Genomic DNA, 23,977 nt, shown 5'->3' with positions numbered 1-23,977 from the left:
GTTAAATCAGTTGGTGTTAAACCAGGAGAAACTTGGTGGGGAGGGGTGGAGGGGGGTGTCCATCCAAGAAATTATGTAGTGTCTTTGTTTACCTGTTGCAATGCAGCAGCTTTTCCAGCTTTTCAACAACCTGCATGCCAGAACTAAGGATGTTGTGAGGTTTTTTTGGTGGTTTTTTTTTGTGTGAGTTTTTTTTTTTTTTTTTTTTTTTTAGTATGTATCTTCCATTTATCCCTTTATGCAAGAGCAAGCCCTTCCTTCATCTTTTCAGGAGCTGGACTAAATGATCTTTGTGGGTGCCTTCCAATGCAGGCTATTCTGTAATTCTGTTTTACCAGATTTTTTATATAATTTAATCAATTAAGCATTATCCATTTCATTCCTAAAAGAGAACAATCAAAGAAATACAATATATTGTATAACTATAACTTTAATGGCAGTCTTACAGGGCACACCATGGGAGCTGAGGAATGGTATGAGAGATTTGTCCAGGAGGTACAACTAAGGACAAGGGAGGTGCTGAGTACCAAGCCCTGGTGTTTGGGAAAGAACAGGAGAGAGATCAGTTGAACAATTCTGGTAAAGGAAGAAAACCAGAGACAATTAATGGGGATTTTTATTACTGATCAACTCATTGGGACTGGAAGGACTGGAAGGAAGTGGCTATTTTTTTTCCAAGCAACAGGAAGACAACTCTTTCAGTAGTAAGATGTGATACTGTTGTGATGCCTCCAGCCAAGAGTAACACAGCTAAATATGGATGATTTGTTACGTTTCTGGATGTGGAGAAGATGATGCTGTTTCAGAAAGAGGGAGGAAATGGGCAAGGGAGCAGCTACCTTAAACCTATCTCTGACTAGCAAAGAACAGCCTGACAATCTAAGGATTGGATGGTAACCTGGATGAAAGCAAGCATGAAATGATAAAGTTCATTATTCCAAGGGAAAAAGCTAGACCAGCTGAATATGGGTAATGACTCCCAAAAATGTAGACTTCAGCAGACTTGGAGAACTGGTAAGTAAGGATCTCTGAGGAAAATAATCTCAGGGATAAAGGAATGCAGGAAAGCTGGCAGTTACTAAGCGTATTTTAAAGGCAAATTCCTCTGATGCAGAAGGCATTGGAAATAGTGTGAGAGACCTGTATAATTGCCTCTGGAGCTCTTCAAATATCTGAAAATGAAAAAGACTTGACTAATGGAGAATGCAGAGACCCCAAGCAGAATTTCCACTGGATTACATTCCCTACCACAAGGTGAAGCTAAAAAGGGAGCAGTTTGGAGCCCAGCTGTGAAGAGCCCTGGCTGAGTATGCAGCAGAGGGGGCTGCCATGGGGTGCTGTGTGTTTTATGAGAGTGCACTGTGTGAGTGATGGCTTGCTGAGCTCATGCATGAGTGTAGCACCGGCCAAAGGAGGCATGAACAACCTGAGGGGGAAGTGGTGATGCAGCTCCAGAGACCATAGCAAGAACCTTGTGCGATTGGCAGAGCACTGCGGCTTTTGGCTGTCTAGTACAATAATGAATTTTGCTTTCTCCTTTGTCCTTTGTGCCTCAACTTTTGCCCTTTAAGTGGCCAATATACTAAAAGAGGGTCTCAAAGTGGATTTGAAATAGGAAGGTGATTTCCCACATTTGCAACAGTTACAGGTCAGGTCAGTAGAAGAGACTGATTTGCAGACTCTATCTCGTAGAAATCTCAGCTTTCTGGAGGAGGAACTGACTGTGCAGTGCTGCACACTGTGACAATACAAAGACATTTATCCCTGCAGCCCATCCCTGTAGTGACACAGAAGCCACAGCAGTTCTGTAGCTGCCTCTTGCCAGAAGAGCCACGGGGTCACTGCAGTGTGGGAGGAAGGTCACTGAAGGTTTTCCATGGGATAAACCCACATGTCTGTTCAGACACTGGGCATGGCCCATATAGGGAGAGGAATTGAGGCTGTAGCTGGTGGGCAGCAAAGTGAAGTTTCCTGATGGAAGTTACTGCAGCACAGGACAGGGGCTCTGAGATGCACTGAGTGACAGGGCTCTGTGAATTGTCTGTGAGACATCACAAGGTAGGTAGGAAACAGAGGTTTTCCAGGAATGGATGAGGGGCCCTCTCTGCCATTTGAGGTAGGGGCTCAGTTGTACCTGCTGTCCCTTCTCTGTTTGAACAAGACAGGTTTCTTCACCCATCTCCTCCACTTCCCTGGAAGGGAATGAAGAAATAGAAGCACTTCATTAGACCAGGAGAAGGCAGTCTCCTTGCTCTTTGCCACAATTCCAGAATCCCACCAAGGGCCTCTTGCCCCAGCAGCGTGGTGAGAGATGCCAGCATGGCACCCTCACTGGCATGTCACGGTGAGGATACATCTGTGCCTTAGTTAAAGCCATTATTAGTTCTGTTAGGATCTCAAACTGGAGGGTGATCACAGCTCCCTAAGGAGCAGTTGGAGCCCTCCTAGTGGGTCTGGTGACCCACCAACCTTCACATCTGTGGGGTTATCCTGCACTGAGCCCCCTTTTTGGGAGAGAGTCCTGGTAGCAGTTTTGGTGCTTCACTGATGGTGAAAATATTGTAGGGATTGAAGGAGCCCAAACTTGCCCTTTTACTACTGTCAGACTTGTGTTTAAGGCTGGTGGTTTACATCCCAAGATGCACTGCCTAATTGCTAATAAATTTGCCTGATGGAGTAGGAATGGGAAAGGGAAGACAAGTCACAGCAGTCTGAATGTACATGGGGAATCATGAATGTCATATGAGGTTCTGAAATAAAAAGGAGATGAAGGGAAGGGTGAGTAAGAAAGACCAAATCAATGCTGGCTGTTGGAAGAAGGTGAGGTTGGTGACACTTACTACTGGGGCAAGCCCCACATCCAGGGTGTACAGCCAGCCAGGCTATCTTTCCACACATTAAATCCCCATGTCTGACAGAGTAGAATCATTTTCTCAGGCTTAAAGAATTTGTTGACGAGTTATTATGTCTTTCTGAATAAAGATTTACCCCAGGAAATTTACTGGCATATACCGTAGAGGCATTAGGATAGTCATTCTATTAGTATGATTTTCCTTCTGGATATCTTAAGGAGGAGTAGAATTGCCTTAATTTCTGATGCTTTCCTAGTTGCATATGACATTAGGCCACTGAATAAACAAGTGTTAAAGGATAATGAGCTGTTTATTCATTACCTGCATCCCTTGATTTGTGACTGATTTCTGTCTGGCCTTCAGGAAAGCTCTCTATTGAGTAGGGGGTATATGCTCTGCCAGCTTTAAGGACAGCAGGTCCAAGTCTTAAGTTGAGACTAATTTTGCTTGGCTTAAGGGTATTAAAAATACAGTGTTAGGAACATGTTTTGTGTATACCAACACACAATTATTTTCCTCTCAATGTTCTTTTCTTGACAAGCAAGCTAAGGTCTTAAGAATGCATAATGGACATCATCTTTGGAAACCTTAAATACTATGGTCAGACATTGTAGGAATAGCCATTTCCTAAATGTATGACCTGCTGAGAATCAAATTTCCAGCAACAGCTGTAGATGTGAAAGACCTGAAAGTAAATGCAGAAGACCCTGACTTCAGCAGGCAAAATACCCCTGGCAGAAAATCCTTCTAAGCCAGTAAAATGCCACCCTGGTGACAGGAACAGACGCACATCAGAAATTCCTCTGGACCATCTACTGGCTTGCCTTTCTCCAGGACACAGGTGAAAGCATCAAACAGAGGTTCAAGAGCAGCCCCAAGCCCCACCAGGGGCTGACAATTCAAGAGGGCAGGAGGCATCTCCAGCAGCGACAGCCACTGCCACCCCCACCACCTTACGCAAGACTATTGATCCATATTTATTAATGAGCAGGTAATAAGGTTGAACAAAATCTGAACTAAACCACTTTGAAATCTTCTAAAATTCCTGGGAATTTTCAGGGCAGAAACTCTGACAAACTTCGAAGCATTTTGTAGTTTTACTACAAAATATTTAGTTTGGTTTGATTGCAGCAAATCTGATTGTTTTTCTTAATTTTTAAAAATTTTTGATAAAACAGAACTCTAAATCCATTAGTTTGTGCTGCTGTATTTTCTGTTTAGCGGTATGCTTGATGTATCCCATTTGCTTTCATTCAATCAGCTAGTATTACTGGCAATAGAATTCAAGCGCACAAAGACTTTTGTTATTGAATTTCAATTGAAATCTTTTAGGCAGACATAATAAGAACTTGTCAGTGTGTGTTAAACAGTTTTGCTTGTTATGGTTTCAAATGGAATAAAGGACTAATGCAGATCCTTCAAGCTGACAAAATCTGTGACTTCCACATCAAGGAAAAAACAAGGATTTTCACAATGCTTTGATGAAAGCAAAGTTTCTCCTTGAGCCAGGGGTCATCTTAACAGAGGAACCTCAAGGATGGTGATGGCAGAATGCTGGCAGTGAATGCACAGGTGAAGTGTTTGCTAGAAGCAAAAAAAAACTGGAAATGATAATTTTCTTCACACTTTGAATAATGACTGTTTGAAACTTTAAATGCTGTGTGTTTTCCTTGTTTTGAGGGGGTCAGGGAATACCCATTTGTCCTCTCCTTGAGTGATGAAAAGGACTGTAACTCAAGACCCTGTCTTTTTTTAGACCATGAGTACCTACAGCACAGGTTACAAGATTAATGCATAGATATGAAAGGTTTTTAGTGTTAAAAGAAGCAAAGAGTCTTACACATTTTGCTACATGTACTCTGTGTTTTGCATTGCTGGTGGTGTAAAAGATCATCATGAGATGTGGGACTTCTCCACAGTTCAGACAGCATCTCCAAAACTTTGCCAAACTCATAGTGAGAGCAGTATTTTAGACTAAAAATAAACAACACCTGGGGTCATCAAGTTCAAATTTCTGCAAATGGAGACAATGCTGAGTTGTTTGTGTTTAATTGAAAAGTCAGAGCTGGTCAAGTTCAAAACAGTTTTAAGCTCTATGATAAACTATGAACACTGAGTAGCAAAGACCAAAGCCTGAAGTTAGCTCTTTCATTGTGTTTCTCTGCATCTGTGCAAGCCTCTGAATAAACAAGGCATGTGTTACTACTTTATTGCTAGACTTGGGCTGTTCAGGTTTCTGAGGAATGCTTCACTCCATTGGAGGATGTCATCATGAAAAGGAAAACAAAAACACTACGTGTAGAGTAAGTACAAAGAGTAAAGACAAATGAGATGCTTCATATTTTGAGAAGTGTCATTATGAGTACTTAAACTAAGGAATAAAATGCTGCACTTTTATCCTGGCTGTTTAGTATGTCCCAGAATGTTTAAGATAGATTTGACTCCCAGAAAGATACCGGCAGACTGACACAATCATATAGGACACAAACACAGAAAAATAAAGCAACCCTTAAAACTTTTTTATTAGATTGACTTCTATTTTGGCTGTCTCTTTACAATGCTGGAAAAGTCTCAATGCTCCAAGTCTATGCAAATACTAGTGAAGACCCACTTGTAAAGAAGTTTCAGGACACTCAGCCATGAGCCAAGGGGTCCTCTGTTTCACTTGGGGGGTTTGGTGCTGTGGTGGCTCAGCAAATTCTGGGACAATACTGCTTTGGTCCTCACCATAACCTACATTTCTCTCTTCCTTGGCTTTCCTCTCATTGGCATGTCTCTGCACCCTGCCAGTAACGATGGCAGAGAAGAGGGCAAGGACAGGCATCTCCTTCCTAGAGAGCTTTGGCACTGATGTGCTGGCACTAGATCAGCAAATGCATTCAGGACTCCTGCTACTGAGCTGGTCAGTTATTACAAGAGAACAATTTCCTGCCAGACAAGAGAGTTTTGCTGAATTTAGGCATCTTAGCCTGTTATGCAACAGCCCCACCTAAATTACTATAATCTCAGTAATGTAATAGCCATTTGGCATTTTAAGTCAGTGGTTCCAGCACTTACCAGCTAACACAACTGAGCACACCAGACTCCTCTTTTTTATGTGATAATTTGTCATTTAACCTCAGGCTGGCTTTTCAGAGCTCTTCAAGGTCATGCTTTGTTTATACCTCTGATACTCTCCTTTATTCTGGCAGCTATGAAGCATTTGGTGGTGGAAAAACATTTCCCATGTTACGATAATGCTGCTCATCTTAATGTATAACACAATTCTTTGTTTTTCTTTTACAAGTCTGCCAGTTATAGACTGTAGACTCTCTATAGCAGGAGCCATTCTTCTATAAATGTTCTGACTTTCAAAATTGGACCATACTGTGGTAAAAGACCTGTTCTGAACTCTACTATGGCATCTATCATTTGGATACAGCAATATTCCAAATTAATATAAAATTATTTTTTTAAAAAAGTGAATATGTGTTCTTGACTTCTACTAGAAATGATCTGGCTGTTTGGCCATGAAGAACAGCTGTACATAGCTGTTGTCCTCTAAGGTATAGTATACATCAATAATTTTCTCCCTTTCAACTTGCATTTCTTCACCTGAAATTTACATTTATTCTAGTCTTTATTCTGAGTTTGGTAAAATATCTGAGCCTGAAACTGTCTAATCTAGCTAACAAGATGAGAGCTAAGCATCTCTGATTCCAGGAAAAAAGAGATGCTGAACATCCAGTGGTGGACATACAACCTTCCAACTGGTTTTCCCCAAGTTACTGGACCTTGTATTTGTGATCTCCAGACACAAAACAGTACAGGTCATATTTAGAATTCATTTGATTATATATTGTTCTCTGATCATCAAATAATTGAAGACATATCACTTAGATTTGCCCTTCTCAGCAAAGGGAAATTCTTCTTGTCTGTGGGGAATGTGAGTCAGGAGCAACTGTGTTGAAGTTTGTGGAGTTCCATCAATATTAAAATTGTGTTACTGAAAGGAAAACTAGAACCAGAGATTGGAGAGTTTTGCTCATGATAACTAAAGCTTTGTCTAGACTGGGGATTTGCCCTGATTATTGCCACTGGCTACCAGCCACTGGTGTTTCTGCACCACTGTGATTCCTTGCATTGGAAGGTCATGGTGCTAATGGTGGTGGTAGAGTTTTGTCAGTTTAGGCATGGATAGCATTCTCTGCTGGATGTGTTGGCTTTCTCCATTTGCACCATGTGAGATCTGTTAGTGTTTAGTTGACTGTGACTGGAACCTGGCAAGTATACAGGGCCCATGGATACAGAGAGAGGAAAAATGTTAAATTCCCTCAAACTTTTCCAGAAATTCTAAAAGCCTTTCTAAATTAGCTTTGCTGACACTTATGTGTCAGATAGAGAACACATGAAGGTGTTACTGGGGACAGAAAGTGAATATAAACATAAGGAAAGGTTAGTTCTGTCATTTTGAGAGTGCTGTAGAAGAAGAAATTTAGAAATGCCAAGTTTATCAGCCCATCTAGCCCCTATCCCAATAACATATTAAGTCATCTTGCTGTACAGTTTGCATTGCTTTGTCTGAGATGTGCTCAGTGACTCAACTTACAGAGTCTGCACCACTTCTCCAGGGGGAGAGTTTTCCATGGTTTGAACAGTTACGATATTTTTCCTGATATCTATCCCACCATTTCATTTCATCCCATTATTCTTAGTCTCCTCCTTCTTCTCAAGCACACCCAAACAATCCTTTTTTTGGTGTTTACACCTTTTGAAGTTTTGTAGACATTTTTTTTCCTCTTAACTGTTCCACATCTATATGTTCTCATATTTAGATCATTGGAGCTTTACAGTGAAATATTCTGGACTGTATTAAGAAGGAGCATGTCATGTATAAAACAAGCAGGGTTGCTTTTCTGCTCCACTCGGCACTGGTGAAAGTCTCAGCCAGCATAGTGAATTCAATCTTGGACGCTGCTCTTTAAGAAAAGACACTAACAAATTGAAGAAACCTCAAAGGACAATAACAAAAATTATAAAATATTTAAAAATCAGGCTTATGAGAAGCAGCTGAGACAGGCATGTTCAGTCTACAAAGACTGAAGGAAGGTAAAATAGTTGTCTACAAATACATGAAATGATGTGATAAAGGGAACAGGGACCAGTTATTCTCATTAGCCAGAGAGAAAAGAAGCACAGAAACTGATTTAAGCTGCAGAAGGGAAAATTCCGGCTACATATGTGAGAGATGTGTTTCAGCTACTCAAACAATTAGGCAATGGAACAAGCTGCTGTGAAAGGTTACAGAGTTGAAATGGCTAGAGAGATTCCAGGCTAGACTCAACTGCTGGGATAATGAAAAAAACTCCCACCCTGATTTTGGAAAGTTAACCAGATGGGCTGCTGATGGCAGACTCTCACAAGTGAATAGGATTCAATATTAGGGATACTGGGTGATCTAATACTAGCCCCCAAAGGGACAGATAAGTGCTGAAAAACCGTCCATCTTCCCAGCTTTCTATCTACTACAAAGTAGAGAAAGGAAGAGAAATTGGACTGTATGGAGACATTGAAAAGACACGGAGCTGGAGGTCATGACTAACCTGGGTGTAAACAGGTGCTTCATGCACGGACATGTGCCAGCTCCATTTCAAAGGCAGAGTGACTGAATGGGCCCTGTGTGTCAGCTGAGTGAACCAGCTGAGAGGTTCAGGAAGAGTCCAGGACATGGATCAAGTGTGGGTATGATTTTTTATGGGTTATTTATCCCACTGGACTTGCCTGAAGTCAATGATGAGGAGCTGGATCCAGATGTCTGTATTCTCAGGCCAGCAGTTTGACCACAAGCCCATTCTCCTCTTTGTAGCACCGCTTTCTCACCATCTCCTTATGAACTGAGCAGCCATCTGATCCTGCCTGGCTCATGCATCTTGAATTCCTGCAAACTTGTGAAGAATTTTCTGACTATTGAAAAAAGCCAAACCAAACCAAAGAACCAACAAAGGGAGACAGTAATGAAGAACAAGCTGATTTTTGTCCTGATGTTCTTCACCAGGTATGATATACCACTAGGAGCTGGCATGGGTGTGGGCTGCATATAAAAAGAACATCTCATGAAATGGTAGCTGATGATTAGCAACACAAAAACCCAAAACCTTAGCCTGCCATTTTAATCAGAGTCCTCACTACAAGTCTGTTCCCCTGGAGATGTCCCACTGCCATGAGCCTCCTGCCAGCTGAGCAGTGCTAATGTCTGCACTGGGGAACAGGTAAGGATCTCTGCTTATTATTGTAGACTGATTCTTCTTGATTCTATTGATTCTTGCAATTGATGACTGTTGTTCTTATCCTCAGAAGTCTGTGGGTCTCAGCTCTCCTTGAAGTGGGAGCAGTATTTTTACATTTGCTTGTGGTGTGTTTAACATATAGGGCGTTACTTTCTGACACTGAGTTTTGAACTTTAAACAGCATTAAAGAATCCCCCAGGATCACATTACTGTGATTTGGCTGGACATTCCACCAAGTCAGGATAATGCATAAAATGAAGATGGTTCTAGCACTGGAATCAGAAAAGTGTAAGCTGGGTAGTATCCAGCCAGGATGTTCTGTAGGAATTATTGACACTTGTCAGCTGGTATGTCTTATTCTTATGAGCTACCACAGTGGAATTGCAATTCTTTCCTCCCATTAGTCATCACCACTGTACAAATTTTATTTGGAGGAAAAAGGTCATGGCAAAGAGTCATATCTGTCCTGGCTATAGCTCAGGATAAAAAACAAAAGTACCTGGGCAATTCCCTGGAATAAATTAAGAGACTGAGAACACATCTCTACTTTTTACCTGTCCGCCTGTGGGCAAAAATATCTGTTTGAGTGGGATCTGAAGCCCCTTCTCGTGGCTGATGAGAAGCTGTAGCTTCCAGCACTACTTGGCACCATGCCACCCAGGAGTGGAAGGGGAATTCCTAAGCAGGCATTCCAGGGAGCTTTTCTCAGACACTCTGGGCTGTTGGAATTGGTTTTTCAATCTGTGCTTTCATCTTTCTTGAGATTTTCCACTTACCAGACTAGGAACTATTGTCCTGGGTGTATCCTATTAGCAGAAAATAGAAAAGAGAAAACTTGTGAAAGGGATGGTGTGAAAGCTGCTAAAACCTGAGTTGGACTCCCAGTTCTATTTTTTGTTTCTCAGTCTTTTAAAGCGACTCTGCAATTCTGGTAGGAAGCTGTCTTGGCAGCAGGGTAGGACTGAGGCACCGACAGTAGCACTTTCCTGTGATTTACTTCTTTCTAAGCACTGAGTGTGTGTCAGACAGCCTTACCTATGAGCAATCACTGCTTTTGTAGAGTGCCTTCTCCCCCAGGAGCATCCAGTGTCTGGTACTTCTGTTGGCTGTCTTGCTTTGAAAATCTATAGTTGTCATAATGGTTGTCTCTGGGTTTAAGCATTGAATTTGGGTGGTTGCAGGTATCACAAGGGTCTTGCAGCCTGCTGCTATAAAGAAGGGCAAAGGGTACTGATGAGTACTGTGAGTCCTTGGGGCTTGGTGCAACTGTGGAGGGACATGACAAGGCATGATAGGACTGAACTTCCCCACATGCGTGATGAGCAACCTCTGCCTTTCCTGATGTACAGAACCATCTGGGGTTCTGTAAAACTGGGGTCCAGATCTGAGACTGGTCCCAGGCCAATGCACAGGAGGTCTTGCAGAGAGTGTCTCTCATGCAGTGCTGACCTCTGCTACCATATGGTGCCATGCTAAGAAAGTTTTGTTTGTGCTCTTGGCCCTCGTGGTTTGGGAAAAAAACCCTGGGGAATTAACTCTAACATATCTAGATGTTTGTGCTCTCCTTCCTGACTTTCTCTGCAGAAGAGCACAAGATGGTCCACAGCCTCTTCTCTCCTCATTGCACATGAGCCCCCAGAAAAATGTTTCACTGCTAGTGTTTCCCACTGATATCTGTGGGGTTTGAATTAAATCACAAATAGTGGAGTAATTTGATCTTTAACAAGACCACTTTCAATGGTTTATGGTGGATTATGGATGGCAAAGTCCAGCCCTTGGACTCTATGCCTCCTTCGGATTAAATTATTTCTAGATACACAATGCCTTCATATGGGAAACTGAAGCAGTGCACTGGAGCTGTGGCCACTCAAGGAGCAGAGATCAGAGCAAATGAAATTGTCTCTTCCAGTACTTCATTGGAAAAGAATTTCTAGGCAAGTTGCCTAGCAGGCACACTGCACTATATTCTTAGAAAGCAATAGATCTATTTAGGACTGCTGTATCTCTTTGGAATTTACTGTATGAAAAAAAACCCTTTGGCAGGAACTGATCTTTAGTGCTGACTGAGATTTGCAGCTTCTGACTGACAAACTAATCCAAGCATTTTATTAGAGACTGCTTCCCAGTAAGTCCTGTTTGCATTGCATCTGAATTCAGATCATGTCAGAATGAGAAATGAAGCAGATTTCTTGCTGAATTTTTATCCCCTTTTCATTCACAGGTGCATACACACACACATACATATATATATGCACACTGGGGTGCATGTGCAGGTTTTTTATGTTATACACAACCAAAGTATTCCAGCTTGCTCCTAATCCCTTCCTAGTGATAATGTAGATAAGCTAAGTGACTGGTGACTTTTAATTATTTAAAAGGGCAGAAATGCATTTTTTTTAATGTATAGGTGGCACAGTCTCCATCATAAGCATCTATTCCTGCCCCAGTCCTTTTATAAAGCTTGTGAAGTTCGGTGAGTCACCTCACAGAGCTGTTCCAGCTTTGCATATTCTTTGAATCCACAGCTCCAAGAGCAGGCTGTTGAGGCAGTGCATTGTGTTCAGCTTCCATCCAGCCTGGATTTTGCAATCCAAACCACTCTGTGGGCACAGTATGACGGGGAACCTCATGTCAGCTACAGATACAGGAGCAAGGCAGGTCTGCAACCTTTCTATGTGATTCCTATGTGAGGAATACATTTTGTACATGTTTCCTGGCACCAGAGCCAGTGTGGTCTCCTGAAAATCTGCATCTGGACTTCTGCAGTTCTTGCTGGAGTGAGACAATTTAGTCCCCTGTTTGTGGGACTGTCACTTACAGGCACAGTTTGGCCTTAAATTGAAAGTGAACTCTAGTAATACATATTCAAGGATGAAATGGACCATTAGGAGCAACTTACTACACAGATGTGGATAAGAATTGTTCAACTTAAGGCACAATTTCCAGTCGTGGTTGAAGGACTCAAAAGCAAGAAGATACTGACCTCCACATGGAAAGTTTTCAGAAATCCTTGGAGATCTCAGCTATGTCAAGTCCCTAAGAATAAGAAGTTGCATGCTGAATAGTTATCTGCAAGAAGAAAAGTGGCAGATGGTACAACAGGTCTGCATAGGCTCCTCAGCCCTGAAAGCCCTTTGGAGTGACAGAGCTCTCACTCACCATGTGCTTGTAGAGCCTGCAGCACCGCAAAACCTGCACCTTCTTATGTCCTTTATATGCTGCATGAAGGACAGGCTAACCAGCACTGAATAAAAAAGAAAAATCACAAATGGAAATAATTTTCTGAAATTTGGTTTATCTGTAGTCTGGCAAAAAAAAAAAATTGCTTTAACTCCAGACTTGTAAAATATACAATCTTTCCTGTCCTGTTGCTAAATGAGAGGGTATGAACAATACATGTCCCACAGAGACAGTGACTTACCAATGTAGCAACTTAAAAGAAAAGTGAGAATCATCCAAATGTCTGGCTCTGTAACTCTTGCCACTGTAGTTTGGAAATGTAATGGAATTATTGTCTATAAAAAACATACATATGTCGTTCCCCTTCAAATTTACCCACAATATATGCTTTTGAACTTGAGCAGTATTGTCAAACATGTGATGATGTTGTGATGCAAGCTTTAATTGTGAGATACAATTCATTATTAAGACTTTAAATACTTTTCTATGCTGATGTTTGAACCAATGAATAGTATTGTGTTCCCTTTAATAAATACATTTTAGAAGCACTTTTGTTTAAATTTTAATTACAAAGGGAGATACTGTTCCTGTCTGCTGAAAGGCATTTCACTGGTTTTTTTCCCTTTTAATTTTGAAACATAATTCTAAAGGTACATCTTACCAGCAGAATAACTTGTCATTTACATGTGCAAATCCCAGATTTAGCTGCAGCAAGAAGAAACAAGTGAAAAAGCTGTAAATGGATCTCATATATCATGTAATTTTTGGTGCGCAGTGTTTAAGTGTATCAAGTTTGCTCTGATCTCTTAACTATGCTGACATCAGCATTTCAGCAAATACACCCATAAATCCAGAAGGAACACAAATGTGAAGAGTTAAGATTTTGTATGAGATTCTGGAGTAGGGCATCAGGGCCAAAGACATTTCTGTGTGAGCTGGTTACAGACATAATGTATTCTTCTCACATTGGGTTAGTCTGAGAATGGAGCTGAGCCACTTGTGTTTTTTCATAAATGTGGAGAAGGAATACAAATTTTTCATGCCTCTTGTAATGGAGAGATGGGTTACCCTACACTTCCCTTTCCCTGGACAGGATGCTCTGGAAGCTCAGTTCTTCCAGGGAATGGGATCCAACAAAGAGGATCTTTGCCCAGATCTGTTTCTTAACACTGGCCATGGCTGGACCTTATGCATGAAAACAGAGCTAAGCCATTTTCTCAAGGGAAGTTAAAGAAGTTGAAGACTCACTGACTCCAGTGTCCTTTTTTTCTCTGGAATAAATGTAATCCCAAGATCTCTCTGTCTGAGCACCTCTTCAGCCAGAATGCTTCAAGGGTCAATTTCCATCCATGTGTATAAGGCAACTGCTTTCCAGATCCTCTGCAAATCATGGTCTGGGCTAATGCTATTTGAAGTACATTTTTTAGCACTTTGATGACAGGATTTAGAAAACTTCTGATGGAGTAACTCAGCAGTGGGCAACTCTATCACCAAGATACGAAATGTCTCCCAGGAGCTGATTTTGGAAATCAGATTTTAGTGCTGATCATCAGTGGCACCATTTGCTCTGGGATTTGAGCTGCTTGGAAGAACTGTCTTGAAGAAACTGTGCAGAACTGCAGTGCTTGGCTGGAGAGAGACCCTCCCTGCTGTTTGATAGGCTTGTGAACCTGTATTTTCTCAGCAGCTCCTCTTTCTGAGTGAACACTTTATTTCAGTGCCGATGTGGCACAGCTTCAGAACTGGTCACAGTTGGAAGCTCAGCTGTGCTGAGATAAAGACCTTGTGTAAATGCATGACCTCTCAAGGACATGGGCAGGGTTATGGCAGCAGCAAACTGCCAGGACACCAGGTTTTCCTTCCCCCTTCACATTAAGGCTCTCTCATCTCTCATCTCATTGCCTTCATTTACTCATATATAAACTAAGTTTAGCAAGAAGACATCATGTTCCTTCCCAGAGTAATTTGAGGCTGATTTAGGGGTGTTTATACAGCTATTTGCAAATGTGGACAGCCTGTGGTGTAGGTTACTACAGGCTTAGGGGGATGGTGGAGTTAATGAGATTTCTATACAGGAGACTGTACCTTTTGAACCACCAAGAGGTGTGCTCCAGGACTCAGGGTAATGAGAAGTGAATCCTACAAGGTGTTGAACTCCTCCTGTGAGATGCTGAGAGCTCTCAGTGCCTGATGGAAGATTGTCGCAGGAACCTGGCTTTATAATCATAAATTTGAAATTTGGAATGTAATCTCACAGAGGATCTGTGTAGAGGATAACAAAGACAAAGAAACCTTTCTGGTGCTTAAAAGCTCATGAAAGAGAAAAAAAATTCCAGTCTTCATTTGCTGAACCTTGAAGGAAAAAAAAAAGGAGGTGGAGGGGACAGATGAAATATGTTTTATCTATTTTACCTACTTTGGCAATTAAGATTGTAATCTAGATGATTACCAGAGCTTGTAATGAGATTATACCCTCCATTAAAAAGAATGCTCCAGAGCTGCAGTGAAGAACGCCTCAGATCTGTTTAGTATGCTATCTGTCTTAACAGAAAGCAGCAAAATGCATTAAACACACTAGGAAACAGCCTTGTAGACATACACTCCCAGTCTAATTTTCAATAGAGTGAGCTGGCATTGAATTTGTAGTTCTCATCTTTATTTGTAAGCAGATCCATTTACAAAATAGTTTTCATAATTCTCAATTGTTCTGTGAATCACATTTGGAAATAACTGCACTCCATTTTTTTCTGAAGATCAGAACTTGTCTGAAAATTTGCAGGCTGGTATTTCATTGTGAAGAAACCCAAAAACCATTGTTATGAAAAAACCATTTTACTTTCTGTTGATCTATTTGCTTTACTGGTCTCAGCTTGTAGAGTTGTAGTAACTATTCTGTTCCTGCAGTGTGTGGAGAGACTGAAAATCAAGTGTAAAAATAGCTAGTTTATGTTGAGCTTTGATGGTTTATAAATGATGCCAAAATGCTGCTGGAAGGCAAAGCTGTTACTGTAACTGCTTCTTTCCCTGGGTATCCATCCAGTGGCATTTTAATAAAAGTAAACAGCAATAGCACAGTGAATAGTACATACAAATCACCTCAGAGCAGAAGTGGAGTGAAATGTCTTTTCTGCCTTGATGGTGTAGATAGAGCACTGTCATCCCTTTCAAATCCAGGGACAATCACAGGGAATGGAGTTCATCATATAGATGTTTTTTTCTCCTGCTTTTCCCAAACCTGCCAGACTTTACACTCCTGCAGGTGCTGTTACATTTCTAGGAAGAGCAGTACAGGCAATACAATGACAACATTTCCCTGGTCATACTGTGCAGTTTATGTACTATTAGGTCTGGCACCAAATCTTTCTTTGAGCAGCAAACTAGGAAACACTGATTTTTTTTCAGTGCTGAGGCCACCTGAAGGATGGTTTCTGGAAAAGAGTCCTGTAGTAATTTTAAGAAATTATTACCCTCCCTCCAACATCTGCACCTTCTCTGTATGTCATTGACCCCATGACAGCAAGAGGAGCCTGCCATGCTCTTGCTGCTCCAGCTTGCAGTCTCTTGCTTGAGCTCAGCACATTAAAAAAATGGGTTTGCATTAATCAATGAGAATTTTTCTCCTCAGAAGAGGATGTTTCTTTCCCATGATGTTTTGATTTTCCCATAAAATGGCTTGGTCTTTGTCTTACTGAGGTGGGTGAAATAAAATGAGTTGAATGCAAGGAATAACTTTATTCCTTAGTCTCAATAGAATTTTCAGGTTTTAAAGATTTTCCCAAGCTTTCAGTACCTGAAATAAGTGGGCCAGATATATCTGCTGTCTCTAAGTACTACAGAGAGCAGGGAGTTGAACTTGATGATCTTTATGGATCCCTTCCAAGCAGAGATACTCTGTGATTCTGTGACTCTGTCTGACATCTTGTGACTGGTTATTAGCTGAACCTTGAGCATAAAACTATTGTGGTGTCAGGGGAATGGAAAGTGGAAGAGTAAGGGAAAACCCGGGAAACTACAGGCCATTAAAGCAAACATCCACACTAGGTAAGATGATAGAAACTATAATAAGGTGTAACATTAGCAGGCATGTGGGTAAATATGATATATTGAGGAAGAGTCCCTGTGGCTTTTATAGAGTTGAGAATCATAAATCTATCCTTTGAAGGAGTCAATAACCACACAGACAAGGGAGATCCAGGCAATACTTGGCTTTCTAGAAGGCCCTTGACAAGGTTTCTCATCAAAGACATTTAAAGAAACTGAGCTGCAAGAGGATAAAAGGAAAGGTTCTTGCATAGATGAAAGAATGGTTAAAAGGCACAGGAAAAAAGGGAGGATTAAGCTGTCAGTTTTGTCAATGGTGGAAAACCCCACTGGTGTCCCATAGACATTCTCAGTCAGCATGCACAGTTCAGCATCTTCATAGCTGGTTTAGGAAAGGATGTAAATAGTAAGATGACAAAGTTTGCTCGTGATACTAAACTATAAAAAGTTGTAAAATCAAAACACCTTATAAAGAATTTAGGGAAATTCCCATGATACTAAACAATAAAGAACAAATATAAAGTAACACATATGGAGAAAAACTTATGAAGAACAGGCTGTGGAGTAGACATTGCGGATCAGGAATGAAATCTTGGATTATAACTGAGAACTTGGGAGAAAAAAACCCCAAGAACTCTATGAAAAAGTCATCTCAATGTTGACTAGAAACTGAAGATGTATATTATAAATATTTAGGAGGGAAATAGAGAATAAAACATTCTGTGTGGTGTAGGTAGCTTCATGAGGACAAAATGCATTTTTGATATTGCAGTCACTAAAACCATAGACTAGAATGGGAAAGTAGGCAGAGACTGGACAATGTGGGTAATCAAAACTATGAACTTGCTTCTGTTTTAGCAGCACCTAAAAAGCCTGATAGTAGAAGAGGTTGTGGGACCCAAATGTTTACATAAGCTTAAAAAATCATTAGCTACATTTATGACAGAAAGATGAACGGAGGGTTATTGCATGCAAAGGTATTTCCATTGCTGAGCAAGTTCATGAACCATAGGCAGGCAGAGACTGAGCTGTATAGAACAAAATGTAATTTACATTCTTGCTGGGTTCTTACATCTTTCACCTGGGCATCCAACCATGCTTGCAAGCACAACATTGGATGAGATGGACCTTTAGTCTGACTTTACAAGAACACTCCTACTGACTTGATGCCTCCAGATGTGAAACTTCGCTGGAGTGTAAGCCGGTTTTGGTTTGTTGCCTGAGGTCACTGACGGATCAGGAGCAAAGCTGGGCGTGGAACATTAAAAATCCTTTCTTCATGTCTAAGCCTTGTAATTATTTCATTTTTAAATTATATTGCAAATCCAGGTTTGTAATCAGACCTGGAGAGAAGCCAGAGTACATACTTTAGTTTTGTCTAATGACACAATTTTAGGAAAAAAAAATCTTCCTTTTTAAAAAAACATTTTATTTTCAATAAAATAATAAAGACAAAATTTCAAGTGTGTCTGACCTGAAATTTTCGTGGGACCTGAGATTCTTGTAATTTTATAATCCTAGGAGTTCTTGGTTCAGGACTGTTACTGGTCATCCCCTCTCCCGTCCCTCCACTCTGAAGTCAGTGATACGGTAGTATGCTTTCTGTAGAAATGAGGCACAGGTACAAAATGATCGTGACTAGGTTTTATAGAGATCCCATGGGAAAGCAATAATGACTGAAGGTCCTCTGGAGTTATGCTGTGGTCCTGGATCAGCTCTCTTCCATCCTGTAACTCTTTACCAGAAGAGTGTGAAGCCTCTGTCTTCACCACCTCTGCTGTTCTGGGCCTGAGACCCAGCAGCACAGAGTCTCAGATGCCTCAGCTTTGGTCCTTTTTCTTCCTTTCTCTGGAAGCACCAGGGAAGCATGATAGAACATTCCACTGTTGTCCTCTGAGTGCTCTCTATGGGGTCTGGTGCAGTGGGGCAAGGCTGAAGCAAGACTTGCAGAATCGTGCTACTGCAGTGGCCTGGGGATCTTGTCCTGGCTGGGATGCATTTCCTGAGGATAAATCTCAGTCCTCTGAAGCAGTCTGAAGTGGAGAGTACAACTGGGGCTCAATGTCACCTTGGTCTCAGCTCTTGAGCTGCAGGTCCTGTACTCTGGCTCTCAGAGAGCTTCCCCTGGGGAAGGCTTTTCTTCCTACCACTGATTTTAGTGACACCTCGTTCAGGTCCTCTTGTGATCTCTTTTACACTGTATTGATTGTTGCTTCACTGCAGCAAGTGATTAAGAGGCAAGGGATAGTGCAGCAGCCATTAACTGCCCCAAGCAAAAGTAATTTTTCTCTCCTTTCTTTTTGCAGTAATTGTGAATTTCTTGCTAAACCTGGGAATAAATATGTCTAGATCAATTCTGTCTCATTGTCATCTGTGACAATATGCTTCTTTTAAGTTGTTCTCATCAGCTCAGGGGATATTGTTTATTGGAGATTTTTAATAGAGAAAGAATAAATGAATGTACATGTTATGGGGGAAATCCATTAAACACATATGAATCCATAAAGTCTTTTGTGGGGAGACAGAAATCTGCAGTTCTGTAAGAGGTATTCCTCTGCTCCATTAGTATTTCCTCTCTAAAAATATATGCAAAAGATTTATCCATCACTTGTCCATTTTTGGTTTTGTGACTGTCATTATGTTACTTCTGGTTACATTGTTTAACTCTGCATACATTGTTGTGGTCTGTGGTTTGATCTCTGGTTGTTCAACTCCTGAATTATTCTGCAGGCTTGTTTTGAGTTACTTCTGTATTATATATTTGTGAAAAAGGGAAGAATTAAATCATGGAAGTTTATTTTCAGTTTATTTATTTCTGTTCAAGAGGATTCATCTACAGGTCTTTACAGCATGCTGCTGTTTAGTTTTATGTTGGTGGGATTAATCCTGTTAATCATTGCCCAGACTTCTTTTTTGAAGTAAAAGCTTTATTGTACTGCTTTTAAAGTTGTTATCAAATTACAGATTGAAATTCCCAATTTCAGGTACAAAGGTAACTAGAACTTGTTATGAAGGTTTTAAGAAAGTTATTAAAGAAATATTTACCATGGGCATGGCTGTCATGTACAGAGATTAAGTGGAGTCTCACCACCCTTGGAGCATCCAGCTTCCCAGGTAAATCTCCTTAAGATGCCTCTGGAGTTAGAAGAACCACCTCCAGGGAACAATTCAAAGCTCTGGATCTGGGTTTTTGCTCTGCATTGGCTCCTAAGGAACTTCTCCTTTCTGTCCAATAAAATGGGAAACTGGAAGAGGCTTTTCCCCACTGAGAGGTGATGGGATTTTTTTGAGCCATGAAATCAGTTCCTAGGAAGGGGAACACACGCTCACCTGTGTGGTGGAATGCCCAGCTCTGAGGAAGGATGCTCTTGAGCAAGGAGGGGAGCCACACACACCTCAGTGGCCGTGGGCTGCACCTTGCAGTTCTGCCTTTTTTAATGAGAAATGGAAATGTACGTGATCTCTAACTAATGAAAAATGCTTGTGGTATCTAACAATGGTACAGGGCATAGAATAATCTTGAAGCATTTAATTTTCATCCTGGTGCCTCACAAATAGAGCTTGGCCTGACGCTTGGAGCAGAGGTTGCGATATAATTCCAGATTAATTTTGTCCTGCTTTTTTGTCATTTGAATGCTCTTATTCATGAAAGAATAAGTTCTGGTCTTGAGTTCTCTTTAATCTCTGAGCTACATGGATATCTATGCATATTCATAGGCCAAAAGCATATGAAGTAGAGGGCCACAGCTCATTTTAGGGCTGCAGCAGATATTGGACCACCTTTCTGAACTGTTCTAGCATAAACGTAGCCTTGGTAAAAAGCTGAAATTCTTTGTCTACTTTTTGCAGACTATTCATTACTTTGTGCTTTTCTTGTGTCCTCCTCTGATTTACCCTCCTAAAGATAAGCAATCCCTGTCTTTATCAAATCTGTATTTTGTTATCCTTCTTTGATCCCTACAATTCCAGAGTTCTCTTTTGAAGTGCTGTAACAAATGCTGCATACCCTGTTCCAGGAATGCAATTGGTTTATTATGCATTGTGTGTCTTCCAGTACTCTTTATGCTATTCCACAAGCTTGCAATGTCTAGTCAATGTTTCTTTTAATCCTTTTTTTTTTTTTCCTGTAGCTGCATATTGAGCTGAAGTCTTCATTAGACCGTCTTCAAAGAAAGGGACCTTTATTTCATTGAAATAAACAATTTTGAAACCTTTGAGGTGGATGACTATTCAATATTTTTTTAAGCAATGTGCCTTATTTTGTGTGTAGCTCCATTACTCCCTAGCACTGATGTTGTTCCTGGTGCTTAAATGATACAGTGATGAGAATTTTCAGGAGAGGAAGATGCTGACAATTATGCCTGAAGGATAAGGGGTACTGTATGGACTCTGTGTTTTCCCAAGGAGTAAAACTGACTTGTTTTACTGGCACAAGATGATGGCTACACACACATGCATTTTGGACTGAGATCTGCAGCTTCCATGATAGGTTACTGTGTGCCAGCTGTCAGTCAGTGTTGGTGTCAAAAATTTCTCATTTCATCAGTGAAACAAGGTATGTTGCTGGGCTCCTGATTTGTAACATGGGGAACCATTTGTATTTTAAATAAAGCAATGATATAGTAGGTACTGAGAGAAATATGAGTTGAATGTGAGTTGAATTGCTGAGAGCATCTGAAAAATGGAAATAATTTTATAGTTAAGATTTAAATGTCACCAGAAAAGTTCAGATTTTGACCTGTCTTGAAGTGTCCTGCCTTAAACTGTCTCTGAATATCAAGGAGCTGATAGGAAGAATAAATTTGTTTAAAATAAAAGAACACATATTTGAAAGAGTTACAAAGAAAAGTGTGACTTTTGCTAGCTAAAAACCCTGCTCAGCATGCCAAGTGTGAAATGTTCTAATGATCAGAGCCACCTCTCTTTTTGCAATAGAAATGATGGTTGCAGCTATGATGGGCCAAGTATCTGATAGAAAGGCTTTAAGTGGAAGAGCTGTCCTTATACCAAGTGATATATTTGTGAAATCAAATCTCAAACAAACTTCCAGGTATACAAATTCATTGTCAGGTCTCTTTTGTAGGTGATTATTCCAGCACTATTCTTTTTAGTTTCAGCCCACACTAAGTATCAGATCCAGGAAACATAAAAATAGGGTTCATGTCCCAGACCATCTGTGCTGCATTTTGGTTCCCCATTTTAACTCTCCATAATCTTTACTAAAGATTAAAAGCATACATATATCTTGGAATACATCTTGGAGCAGCTAAAATGACAGTAACTTTGGAGAAGAACTAAGTCAGGATTACTGTGCACATTTTTGTTGAGATATTATTTTGCCCAGCCCTGCTCCCACCCCCCTCTAAATGTGATAAACAGCCCCAAACAACTATTGCAGGTTATTTATCATCTTACAGTGTTATTATAACATAAGAATTAGAGAAGAAATAGAGAAGTTCTTCTCTGAATCTTGCAAGTTAACCATTCATAAAAATGTTTTTTCTCAAGGATTTTACATACACTGCTTGCAAACTGCTGCCATATCCAGTTTCTGAGAACTGATCTGATGGCTAAAAACCTCAGCCCAACTTTCTTAATGCCAGACTGGGAGTCAATTTGTACTGGCAAGACAATAAGAAACTCTCTGCCGTGCACAGCCAGCTAGCACCACCAAACATGAGGCTGACGTAAAAGAAGTAATTTGTCATTAAATTTTTGGGTTAGAGGAAATATCAAAAACTAGATTCCAGAAAATCTGACACCAAACATAGCCTTTTCCACAGATTCTGGTTCATTGGAGAGTTGCTGCTTAACTTGCATTACTGCCAGAAGACTGCATCCAAATCCATGTGAAAGGGGGAAAGGAGTGATTAGTGAAGGGCTGCATGTTCTTCCTTGATTCCTGTAGGTAAAGAAGGAAAATTAAACTCCTGGGTGCCCAAGCTGCCCCATGAGGGAGATTTCCTCTTGTTCATCTGCACTGCTGTCCCAGTCTCACTGCTCACACACAGCATCTGATATTGCCATGTAGGGCTGAATGCATCTCAGAGAAAACAGTGACTGTCCCCCTCTCCCTTTCAGTGCTGTGAAGTGGCAACTGCAAACAGGGATTACTTGTTGTCCTAAGTGATCCTGAAGGGCCTGGTTCAATGAAGGGAAAAAGCCTGGCATCTCCGTAGGTCTGAATCTTTCCCTGATTTTTGGCCTCGTTGCTTTTATCTCAGCAATTGCTCTACTTGCTTCCTCATTCCTTTCTCCCTAAGGCTCAATGAGGCACAAAGGGAGGAAGTGCAGGGAGCCAACGCTGTGCTTGAAGTGAATTACATCTCTTTCATTTTGTTCTGCTATGTACAATTTGATCTTTCTGATCAGTGGTATATCCCGAGGGACTTACAGCACTGTGCTCCACGACTCACGATGGAAGAGGTTGTAGTTTTAGGAGCCATGGTGTACAGCACTGTCAAGGTTCCTCTGCCTCTATGCTTACAAAGAAAGCAGAGGAAGACATCTGCCTTGACTGCCTGAAGAGAAAAATGGTCATATTCATGGGCGTTGAGATTATTCCAACTGGTTGAATTTGCGGCCAGCACAAAATGACATTATAATTTTAATTTTATTTTTGCCTTTAGTTTGACATTTACTATGAGCAAAAATACACTGGCTGTGTTTAATCATTCCAATTTAAGGAATGACTTTGGGGAAACCACATCTAAGAATCATTCACAAGATACAGAAGAGGATGGAGCGAAGTGCTGTTTATCTGGCGTGTGAGAAAAATCTAATTAAACTGTTTGCTCAATTAAAGTAAACAAATACCTCCATAAAAATGTCTTCTGTTGGTATTCTGCAGTGCTTGTCAAGTCCTTCTTACAGGACTTATTTGGGATCCAAAGCAGCTTCACCATGTTAGGTTATGAACTATTGTTGGCTGGTCCAGCGGTCAGGTGTTAGTCTAAGGACACTGGCTCTGCTGCTGGCTTGGCTGTTGCCTTGCTGTAGTATCTGGGAAGGTTGATTTTACCTTGTTGCATGTATCCCTTTGCCTATCTTGTGCATTCAAACAGACTCCTCATCAGGGCAAGGACTTGTTTCCTGTTACAGTGCCTGGCACAACTGTTTAATTGATGTTGGGCAACTCAGGCTTTCCAGCCAGACAAAATCCTGCATGATGCTGACATAATTTTGACCCTGAGAGAGGTACAGCATTTCAGATGAGAGCGTAAAGGAAAACTGCTATCACAGAAAAATCATGAGGAGTAAAATGCCTGCAGACAGATGCTCAGCAGCACAGGGTCAGGACAAGAATGGTGAGGCTAAAGGGGGAATGCAGCTGCTCCCCACTGTGTGACATGGAGCTTGCAGGTACCAGCCATCATGGCTGGGTCTGAGAAGAATGGGTTAATGCCCCCCTGCAGCTGTTTCTGGCTAATGTTTCCACTGGATACACCAGCCACTATTACATTTTCAAGGAGGCAGAATTGGTTATTACAGCTTTTGTGCGAAAGGGTCACAATGGACAAATTGAAGCAAACCTCTGCAGTCGGTGGGTGGATTTTATCCTAGATATGCTGATGGTCTTCAGTGGCCATGCTAGGAAAGCTAGCTGAGCAGCTCTTTTCTGACACGTGATTTGGAGAG

General features: G+C 41.0%; 1 long non-coding RNA gene across 5 annotated transcripts in view; it reads left to right on the top strand.

The window, feature by feature from the left end:
• The window catches only part of LOC107200994, a 107,669-nt gene that overhangs the window by 66,272 nt on the left and 17,420 nt on the right, over positions 1–23,977 (top strand). The window contains exons 6-7 of one of the 5 annotated variants that reach the window (XR_004496251.1): positions 19,324–19,453; positions 20,470–20,554. The exons of 3 other annotated variants lie outside the window; for them this stretch is intronic. This is a non-coding gene — a long non-coding RNA (uncharacterized LOC107200994). Of the gene's footprint in view, positions 1–19,323; positions 19,454–20,469; positions 20,555–23,977 lie in introns of those variants that run through there. One more of the 5 variants, XR_004496252.1, reaches the window with a different exon arrangement.

Source organism: Parus major, chromosome 2, assembly GCF_001522545.3.
Source record: "Parus major isolate Abel chromosome 2, Parus_major1.1, whole genome shotgun sequence".
In the NCBI taxonomy this organism is placed as follows: domain Eukaryota; kingdom Metazoa; phylum Chordata; class Aves; order Passeriformes; family Paridae; genus Parus; species Parus major.
Note: the sequence above shows the minus strand (reverse complement) of the source record. Positions and strands in the feature narration are given on the sequence as shown.